The sequence below is a fragment of the Electrona antarctica genome (assembly GCF_951216825.1).
Source record: "Electrona antarctica genome assembly, chromosome: 3".
NCBI classification, from domain to species: Eukaryota; Metazoa; Chordata; class Actinopteri; order Myctophiformes; family Myctophidae; genus Electrona; species Electrona antarctica.
Genome location: NC_136808.1, coordinates 34,102,951 through 34,114,137, shown reverse-complemented (window position 1 = coordinate 34,114,137; position 11,187 = coordinate 34,102,951). Strand labels below are relative to the sequence as shown.

The 11,187-nt window shown below is 43.1% G+C and overlaps 1 protein-coding gene across 1 annotated transcript in view; it reads right to left on the bottom strand.

Annotated features, from left to right (window-relative positions):
* Window positions 1–11,187, bottom strand: part of LOC306920713 (nuclear receptor ROR-alpha A-like) — a 168,495-nt gene that overhangs the window by 56,745 nt on the left and 100,563 nt on the right. The gene's annotated exons all lie outside the window — the stretch shown is intronic.

Sequence of the window (11,187 nt, the reverse complement as noted above, 5' to 3'; positions counted from 1 at the left end):
CTGATTTTACATCCGCCTCCACTGAGCACCTGGTTGATTTCTCTTTTCACTTAAGGGGCCCTATTAAGCAAGTGGAATCTAATTACATATAATTTTACAGTTTTTAAGACGTGGGGGCGGGTGCAATGTCATATTACAATTATGGGCCAGGTGAGAAGCGCTTTCGACACCCCGTGGTGTGAGCAAAACGGCCTTGAATTAGTCATGGGAGTGTTTCAGGGAGTTTTGAGGCTTACCCAATGAACATGTCCGTACTATTCTCTTTACGACACCAGCTGATGTCCTCATGGAATGCGCCCTTTTCGGCAAGTGGTATTACATTTCTGCAGACTGGCACCATAGACATGACATGACTTTGTCACATTTGGGTTAATTATTCCTATTGCACTGCATGCTGTCACCTTTATGCCTCAAAAGAACAGATCCACAAGCTGTCACAGCCATGATGTGCATAGCTTGTAGGCCTATGTCTCTATTTTGTTAAGTAACTTGCAGTGTTCATTGGAAAGTCATTACAGCGGCGCAGCCATATGCTAAGGGAGGGAGATATACGCACATCATCACTTCATTTGTTTCTGTTCTAAGCATGAAAAACAGCTGTAAAAATCTTTATTCTAGTTCATTTGATTCATAAATGAATAACTAAGCCTTTGAAATGGCACCTACCTATACCTTTCAGATCGGAATGGAACTGCGAGTAGATACGCAGCATTGGCTGGCAAATTGGCAATCCATGCGTAATGTTCCCAGAATCGTCTAACCCCCGAACATACAAGTTCGTTTGATATTGTTTAATTCGATAAAAATAGAACCATATACCATACAGCGAATGAAAGCAAGATTCCTAAGGAATGTGGGGATTTTTACATTTTAAAAAACGGCTGAGAAATGAGAGAACCATGAGTGTTTATAATATCAAATATTATAAGAATAATATGAAAGACAAACGGGCTGTGAAGAGCTCAGCTCACCATCCCGACAAGGAGGAAATATAGCCTATAGTGCATGCACGTATATGCACTGACTGTTGCACACACGCTCTTTATTTGTTTCTATTGAAAAACACCAGTAAAATAACGTTTATTTTATTTTATTTCATTCGAGTCACGACGAAGGAATGAGTTGAAATGCCATACGTGCGCCATGCGTATTGCTGCGGCCCCAATGTTATGGTCTTCGCTCGTAGCATTTTATTGAAGAAGAATTGAGTCGGGTGTGATACAGCGTATGAAAGCAAACTTCCCAGTGATTATGGAGATGTTTTAATTTTAAAAAAAGGTTTAGAAATGAGCGATATATGACCCTTTATAATCTCAACGAGACAGCCAGAAAGCTCGCTGTTGCCATGTCTCATAGAAACAAGTAAATAGGTCTATAAACATACTCCCAAAAGAATCGCAAATAACAGGGGTCTACAACCTATTTTAAATGAAGTGCCATGTTTTTATTTTCTAGATAGTGAGTCTGCCATATCAAGATTCCTTTTAATGACACCACATTAAAATTTCCAGCATATTTTGATTGTCCACAAATATAAAGTTCTTCCTTCTTTTTACATATTTTCTTGCACATTGTTATAATGATCATTATAAATATATATCCCCCTGCAGTCAGAGTTCATTGTTTTAATGAATGAATGTGATGCATTGTGAGCTGGTAGATCTGCTATTTTCAAAAGTAATCTTTGAAAAAGTGACAATAAGAATATTTTTGAAAAATGTTATTGAAACATTTAAAAACACAAATCTGTCATGGGGGTCACTGGCTTAGTTGGGCAAATGCATTCATCTGGGGGTCCTTGACATGGGAATGTCGCTGTGTGAGGATCACTGGTTTAAACAACATTAGGAGAAAAGCCCAAATAAGCACTTTAGAAACAAGAAAAGCAACCACAACTACCAATATTTACAAGCAACTTTGCAGAAAAAGAAGCCGCTTATAATAAACAGACATGGCAACACTCCAGCAGCACTCCAGAGCCGCTCAAGTGTAAAATCAAACAGTGCTTTTTGCTTTTAAGACGTGGTCAGACCCAGGCGGAATCGGTATGCGCTGAGTGTTTTTAGGTCAAGGGGCTTAATAGCAAATTAGCGCAAAGCGAAAATAATTAACATATGGACACTCCCCCAATGCTAAATTATGCAGGAACGTGGTATTCCATATGAGTGAGCGCTCACCACGGCTTCCATAATACGAAAAGGCGCAGAGCGAGGGCGAAATCTGTATTACCGCATGGGTTTTTCGTCTTGCTTAATAGGGCCCATTGTGTTCAATTGGTCCAGAAAGGGTTGGGAACCACTGTATTAGGCTGTTTGGGATTCGGGCTGAGCTATTCTGCTACACTTACAAACATATATAGCATTTATTTTGAAACCTGTATGAATTAGGCATCATAAAATGAATAGTTTGATGTGAAATATTCAGAGATGCATTTTGCGGATTGTTGCTCCCAGTGTGTAAGGACCTTGAGAGTGTAGAAATGTGGTGTACTGTAGGTAAATGGTGTAAATGACCCCAGGTAAGTGATGGATAGTGAGAAACCACATCGCTTACGGGTGTGTACTGTGAAACTGTACACATGGAACCAAATGGAGCCTTAATTTGGGTCCATGTCTATTTGATAATTGTGGAAACTTTCTATTCACCTTGAATTAGCCTGTCTGAAAAAAACATTTAAATATTATAGTTATATTAGATACGATGAACTGTACCGACAACCTGAATGCATCGTACGTCAGACAAGTCAGCGGCGCAATATGTCCATGCGGTGCACAATGCAAGAATCGACGGTGTTAAATTAACTCTTGAGAGAGTGTAAAAATTACACTCAGGGTTTTACCGTATGAGAGTTCACCGTAGCACCTGTTCATATGTTACGGTTCGCGTCGGCCGATACATCAGAGGCTTTGGGCCCTATTAAGCAAGTGGAATCTAATTACATATAATTTTACAGTTTTTAAGACGTGGGGGCGGGTGCAATGTCATATTACAATTATGGGCCAGGTGAGAAGCGCTTTCGACACCCCGTGGTGTGAGCAAAACGGCCTTGAATTAGTCATGGGAGTGTTTCAGGGAGTTTTGAGGCTTACCCAATGAACATGTCCGTACTATTCTCTTTACGACACCAGCTGATGTCCTCATGGAATGCGCCCTTTTCGGCAAGTGGTATTACATTTCTGCAGACTGGCACCATAGACATGACATGACTTTGTCACATTTGGGTTAATTATTCCTATTGCACTGCATGCTGTCACCTTTATGCCTCAAAAGAACAGATCCACAAGGTGTCACAGCCATGATGTGCATAGCTTGTAGGCCTATGTCTCTATTTTGTTAAGTAACTTGCAGTTTTCATTGGAAAGTCATTACAGCGGCGCAGCCATATGCTATAAGGGAGGGAGATATACGCACATCATCACTTCATTTGTTTCTGTTCTAAGCATGAAAAACAGCTGTAAAAATCTTTATTCTAGTTCATTTGATTCATAAATGAATAACTAAGCCTTTGAAATGGCACCTACCTATACCTTTCAGATCGGAATGGAACTGCGAGTAGATACGCAGCATTGGCTGGCAAATTGGCAATCCATGCGTAATGTTCCCAGAATCGTCTAACCCCCGAACATACAAGTTCGTTTGATATTGTTTAATTCGATAAAAATAGAACCATATACCATACAGCGAATGAAAGCAAGATTCCTAAGGAATGTGGGGATTTTTACATTTTAAAAAACGGCTGAGAAATGAGAGAACCATGAGTGTTTATAATATAAAATATTATAAGAATAATATGAAAGACAAACGGGCTGTGAAGAGCTCAGCTCACCATCCCGACAAGGAGGAAATATAGCCTATAGTGCATGCACGTATATGCACTGACTGTTGCACACACGCTCTTTATTTGTTTCTATTGAAAAACACCAGTAAAATAACGTTTATTTTATTTTATTTCATTCGAGTCACGACGAAGGAATGAGTTGAAATGCCATACGTGCGCCATGCGTATTGCTGCGGCCCCAATGTTATGGTCTTCGCTCGTAGCATTTTATTGAAGAAGAATTGAGTCGGGTGTGATACAGCGTATGAAAGCAAACTTCCCAGTGATTATGGAGATGTTTTAATTTTTAAAAAAGGTTTAGAAATGAGCGATATATGACCCTTTATAATCTCAACGAGAAAGCCAGAAAGCTCGCTGTTGCCATGTCTCATAGAAACAAGTAAATAGGTCTATAAACATACTCCCAAAAGAATCGCATATAACAGGGGTCTACAACCTATTTTAAATGAAGTGCCATGTTTTTATTTTCTAGATAGTGAGTCTGCCATATCAAGATTCCTTTTAATGACACCACATTAAAATTTCCAGCATATTTTGATTGTCCACAAATATAAAGTTCTTCCTTCTTTTTACATATTTTCTTGCACATTGTTATAATGATAATTATAAATATATATCCCCCTGCAGTCAGAGTTCATTGTTTTAATGAATGAATGTGATGCATTGTGAGCTGGTAGATCTGCTATTTTCAAAAGTAATCTTTGAAAAAAGTGACAATAAGAATATTTTTGAAAAATGTTATTGAAACATTTAAAAACACACATCTGTCATGGGGGTCACTGGCTTAGTTGGGCAAATGCATTCATCTGGGGGTCCTTGACATGTCGCTGTGTGAGGATCACTGGTTTAAACAACATTAGGAGAAAAGCCCAAATAAGCACTTTAGAAACAAGAAAAGCAACCACAACTACCAATATTTACAAGCAACTTTGCAGAAAAAGAAGCCGCTTATAAACAGCAAACAGACATGGCAACACTCCAGCAGCACTCCAGAGCCGCTCAAGTGTAAAATCAAACAGTGCTTTTTGCTTTTAAGACGTGGTCAGACCCAGGCGGAATCGGTATGCGCTGAGTGTTTTTAGGTCAAGGGGCTTAATAGCAATTAGCGCAAAGCGAAAATAATTAACATATGGACACTCCCCCAATGCTAAATTATGCAGGAACGTGGTATTCCATATGAGTGAGCGCTCACCACGGCTTCCATAATACGAAAAGGCGCAGAGCGAGGGCGAAATCTGTATTACCGCATGGGTTTTTCGTCTTGCTTAATAGGGCCCTTTGTGTGTTCCGTAATGAAGTCCATTTGTTAACAAACCGGCAAAAGGCCACATTCTGCCTTTCTGCCCTTTGCAGCAAGCTTGCGCACAACGCGCGCACGCACGCGCGCACGCGCACGCACACGCACACGCACACACACACACACACACACACACACACACACACACACACACACACACACACCATCATTCGTTTTTTCCACCCCAGACAAGCAGTGTGTTAGTCTTCCTGTGTCCTACAGTACAGTTACAGTACAGTGCGTACATGCATGGAGTAGGAAGGGAGAGATTCATGATGTGGAGGAGGCTTCCAGGAGTGCAGTCATTAGACCGCTGCTGACCTGCCCCACTTCACCGCTACGCGGGAAAGGTCCGCGTCTTCATCATGTGTTCCTGAAGCCTGGCCAAATGGGGGTGCCGTCGGGGAGGGGTTAGATGGGGACAGGGTGTGGTTGGGTAGGACAGTGGTTCTCAAAGGCACCTTTTCCACCGGGGTTGAACTGGTTCACTTCTTTTTTCCCTGCCTAATATGTGTTTCCACTGAACATGAATTGGTTCAGACTAGTCTTCAGACCAGCTTCAGAATCCTAAATGTTGGTTCGGAACTGGAACCAAAAAATGGCCACCGGTTCTGTGAAAGTACCGAGGTTCCAAGAATCTAGAACGGAACCAACCAAAGTTATTTTGGTGGAAAAGGGGCCAACGTGGGGTCTAGAGACCCCCAGGGGGTCCTTGGGGGAGGGTTCCAAGGGGTCACCATGCAGAAACATGATGAACCACTTTAACCCTATGTTATACTATTCTCACATAGGGTCACCAACCATGCGTTACAAGATTGTCTATTTTTGAACATATTTAACACAAATCTTCTCTTATAGAAACATTTTCAGGTGGGTGTCTGCAGGCTGTCCGTGGCAAATGCGTACAATATCAATTTGGGAGTCCTTGACAGGGAAATGTTTGAGAATCACTGGGGTAGGAGGATATACTACTGTTGACTACTGTTGATGCTTGCACATTGCCACACCTGAATCTATACGCTGCAGCTGTGCTGCTTTACCCTTCTGTAGTGTTTAACCTTTACAGAACAAACTACAAAATCAGCGTCTGTGTGTGTGTGTGTGTGTGTGTGTGTGTGTGCGTGCGTGCGTGCGTGCGTGCGTGCGTGCGTGCGTGCGTGCGTGCGTGCGTGCGTGCGTGCGTGCGTGGGCGTGTGTGCGCTCACGTACATGTGTGCGTGCCATGTACAGACGTGCATGTCTTTACAGCTTTACAGGTTTCTTTGTGGTGAAGGGGAGTGTATCACATAAAGCTGAGTAATCATCATTTCTAAAGCAATGTATTATTGTTATTATTATTGGATGGACAAAATGGTTCATGAGCACCATGGTGGAAGGCTTCAACCCTTTACAGCTTGCTGCCACTGGATTAGCTTTTACAATGCTGTATCGTATGGTACAGTGGCACTAGTTCTCGACATGGGGTTCTGGGACCTTTCCTGTCTCCCTTTGCTCAAGCATGTCTCTTTTCTTCTCTCTTATGTTCAGATCTAAATAGCACAGCAGATCTACAAGCGCAACAGACAGACAGACAGACAGACAGACAGACAGACAGACAGACAGACAGACAGGCAGACAGACAGACAGACAGACAGACAGACAGACAGACAGACAGACAGACAGACAGACAGACAGACAGACAGACAGACAGACAGACAGACAGACAGACAGACAGACAGACAGACAGACAGACAGACAGACAGACAGATTTCTACTAATATCCCAGCATGCATCTTTCTGTGATTACAGATGGTTGGGATTTACAGTACATGTAGGGCAATGAATTCACTGACCTTTAAAATATTCTTAGCTTTCACAGCATGCGAAAAATCACTTTCAGTTTCGCTGTAGGAACTAAAACAGTGTTTGCTTCCATTATGCCATTAGCTTGGCTTTTACTACCTCATTGTTGTGCTCCACGAATCCACAAATATTTTATTCGGTTGAAACCTTCCCGTGCAATATAAATTGCATTTGATTCTGATCAAAAGTATTTACACTTTCTACATTATGAAGCCCATGTCTTGTTGTGACCAGGGGTCAGGGATTGACAAGTGACACACAAAACCTCATGCAGTTTCTTTTTACTTAAGTAAAAGTATCAATACTGCAATATAGAAATACTCTGTTACTAGTAAAAGTCTGGAATTCTAAATTTACAAGTTAAGTATTGGTATCAAAATATACTTAAAGTACAAAAGTTAAAGTACTCATTATGCAGATTGTCTCATGTCACACGTTTTCAAATGTCTAAAAATATTTTGAAAATAGAAGATCTATTTCAGCTATTTTGAAATGGATATTGGGCTGAAGTGGCCCATTCATGACGGGAACCCCTTTTGGTGTTTCAAGCATTATGTTATGCTTTAGCTGTTGAAAAACAGCAGATCTACAAGCTCATAGCGCAGCACAGAGTGCCGCGCTATGAGCTTGTAGATCTGCTATTTTTGAAAGATTGTGAAAATGTGTCGCAAATCTTTGAATATATATTCTTTCAGAGCGAACGTTTTTACCTCAAATCTTTGCTTCTGGGGGGTTTCCTCGAACAACATATTTTCAGTTGCAGGTCGGCGGCCAATTACATATACTTTTGGGGTCCTTGACATGAAATATTGAGCACCACTGATATAAAAACATTATATTTCAGAAAACTGTCATGATTTAGAAGAACATTTCGATGTCAGGCCTAAATGTACTAATGGGTTCAGTAGAGAGCAAAATTATGTAGATACTGAAAACCTGTCTGAGACTCTTCTGGAGACTCTGCTCCGTCCCCTCCTTGTACTGGGTTATACTGACAGCAAGACCCTCTCCCTCTCTATTTACAACCCCCCCCCCCCATGTACCAATCTGTGTTTTCTCTCTCTCTCTCTCTCTCTCTCTCTCTCTCTCTCTCTCTCTCTCTCTCTCTCTCTCTCTTGACGTATGAAGCTGCCAGAGGAGTTACTTGTTCCTCCATTAATTCATCCTCTCCTGCAGAACCGAGCCTCCCATTTGTTATGGCCCCGCCTCGCCTCCAAGGGCCGGTCGTCCGTCCTGTAAACTCCCAACTTCAAACCCCGGCCGGCGCTGCATGGTGGACATGCTGGTCAGAGCCATCGGTCAGGACACAGCCCAGTGGAGAAGCTGGTCTGAGTCTTCGGTCAGGACACAGCCCAGTTAATATAGCCCAGTTTGCAGTCCTTCAGAGGACCTACGGTATGGTGTCTGTTTGGGCCGGGACCCAAGGGAAGCACAACACAATTCCTGAGTGCCAGGCTTTAAAGGAGAATAACCGGGCCGGACTAGCTTTTTCTTACCTTAATCTGATTTAATTACTGTATATCCCAGAACGAGTGGTAAAGGTGAAAATCTTCATAACTCCATCCCAAGTCCACCGCAGCTCCGAGCGTGAGCAGTGGGGTTTTGCTGTAAATCGCTTATTTTTAGTCGTTCATAATGACTCAACCCTCTTCACAGTGTTAGGAGATGCGCACTTCCGGAAGTCTCACAAGACGAGATTTCACCCGTGGTTTCATTCAAAGTTTGGGACAAAAACACTTGTGGAGACATGATTTGAGTTATTAGGCTACTGTATGAATGACAGATATCTACAAAAATAAATAAATACAAATCGAGCAATAAAAATACACGATTTACCGCAAAACCCCACTGCTCACGCTCTGAGCTGCAGTGGACTCGGGATGGACTTATGACAATTTTAACCAGTACCACTCGTTTTAGGATATATCAATCAATCAATCAATCAATCAATCAATCAATCAATCAATCAATCAATTCTTTATTTCAGACCCAGGGAGATCCATATCACAGAAGAGTAAAATACATAAAACAGTACAAAACACACAAAGTATAGTACAAAAAAATAAATAAAATACAGTTTTTCAATGTCTAACATGGAGACAAGTCCGCCAGTGCTTCCACAATTTGGAATAGAATCTATATGAACTGTCGCGGCAGTAATGATGACATTTTCTGACTCAGTTGCTCTGCACATAAATGTATACATCAAGTTTCTTAAAACTTCAGGGCAAGTTGGAACCCTGACATTTACAAACATATGGCTAGCACTGAGCTTCTTGGAGCTCCTAGCAGCAGCCTCATACTATATCATGATACGCCACCTTGAGTTTCCTCATGCTCTCTTGCTTATACCGACAGCACAAAATGAGCAGTATACAGGGATGTGCAATATGCCTTAAAAAGTGCTATTTTCACATGCTGAACTTGCAATATATAATATGTTGCAAGAACTTGCAACATATAATAACCTCAGATAAAGGTAAGAAAAAACCTAGTCCTGAATTATCCTTTAACGCTTGATTTATACTTAGTTGGGCATCTACAAGCTGCGTTGTGAACTTGCAGATCTGCTATTTCAGGCACACAACACCGGAAGCGCACAACTACAGTATATGAATAAATCAGGCCTCAGGAACTGGACTGAACTGGATTGGATCCCCCACATTGACTCCCTCATGAACTGCAAAATTCTCAAATAGTCAAGTGTCAATTAATTTGAAGCTGAGAGCGTAAAAAACATGCTGGAAGATCATACACAGCTCCGAAGAGGTGCAGACAAAATACGATTTCGCCTCTCATCTGTCTTTCTCTGTCTCTCATTCTCTCTGCACGCACGCATGGCCGCACACTCTATATAGTATATAAGTATATGGAAACACAACATGGAAACACAGGGAACACAGGGAACACACACACACACACACACACACACACACACACACACACACACACACACACACACACACACACACACACACACACACACACACACACACACACACACACACACACACACACACACACACACACACACACACAAATATGCACATAATGCATATATGCCCATAATAAACTCTGGAGGCAGACAGAAGAACACTGTGCGCTCCCCCTCCTCCAGGCAGAAGGCTACTGCATAATGCACAGTGACTGAATACAGCCTGTAGGCTCTCTATGGATGCTACAGCTAGAGGAATTATGTAGGGTTATATTATCATTTGTACTCTTGCTAAGGTCACAAACCCACAACATGAGGGCATACAGTGTATCAAGGTTTGTTACATCTATTATGTGTGTGCCGTACGTGGCTCTGCGCCTTGCCTTTGTTGTTGCAACGTGCGTTATTGGTGGTAAATAAGAATCAAAGATTGTTACGTTCTTGATTGTTGTCACAACACTCCCTGCTGACAGGGAGGTTGCCTCCTTTCGGTCCCCAGAACACTCCCTGCTGACAGGGAGGTTGGCTCCTTTCGGTCCCCAGAACACTCCCTGCTGACAGGGAGGTTGGCTCCTTTCGGTCCCCAGAACACTCCCTGCTGACAGGGAGGTTGGCTCCTTTCGGTCCCCAGAACACTCCCTGCTGACAGGGAGGTTGCCTCCTTTCGGTCCCCAGAACACTCCCTGCTGACAGGGAGGTTGGCTCCTTTCGGTCCCCAGAACACTCCCTGCTGACAGGGAGGTTGGCTCCTTTCGGTCCCCAGAACACTCCCTGCTGACAGGGAGGTTGGCTCCTTTCGGTCCCCAGAACACTCCCTGCTGACAGGGAGGTTGCCTCCTTTCGGTCCCCAGAACACTCCCTGCTGACAGGGAGGTTGGCTCCTTTCGGTCCCCAGAACACTCCCTGCTGACAGGGAGGTTGGCTCCTATCGGTCCCCAGAACACTACCTGCTGACAGGGAGGTTGGCTCCTTTCGGTCCCCAGAACACTCCTTGCTGACAGGGAGGTTGGCTCCTTTCGGTCCCCAGAACATTCCCTGCTGACAGGGAGGTTGGCTCCTTTCGGTCCCCAGAACACTCCCTGCTGACAGGGAGGTTGGCTCCTTTCGGTCCCCAGAACACTCCCTGCTGACAGGGAGGTTGGCTCCTTTCGGTCCCCAGAACACTCCCTGCTGACAGGGAGGTTGGCTCCTTTCGGTCCCCAGAACACGGGCCAATCGTTTCGCTGGACAAAGCCGGATGCAACACAGCAGTGGATTCGAACCCCTTTTTGATTT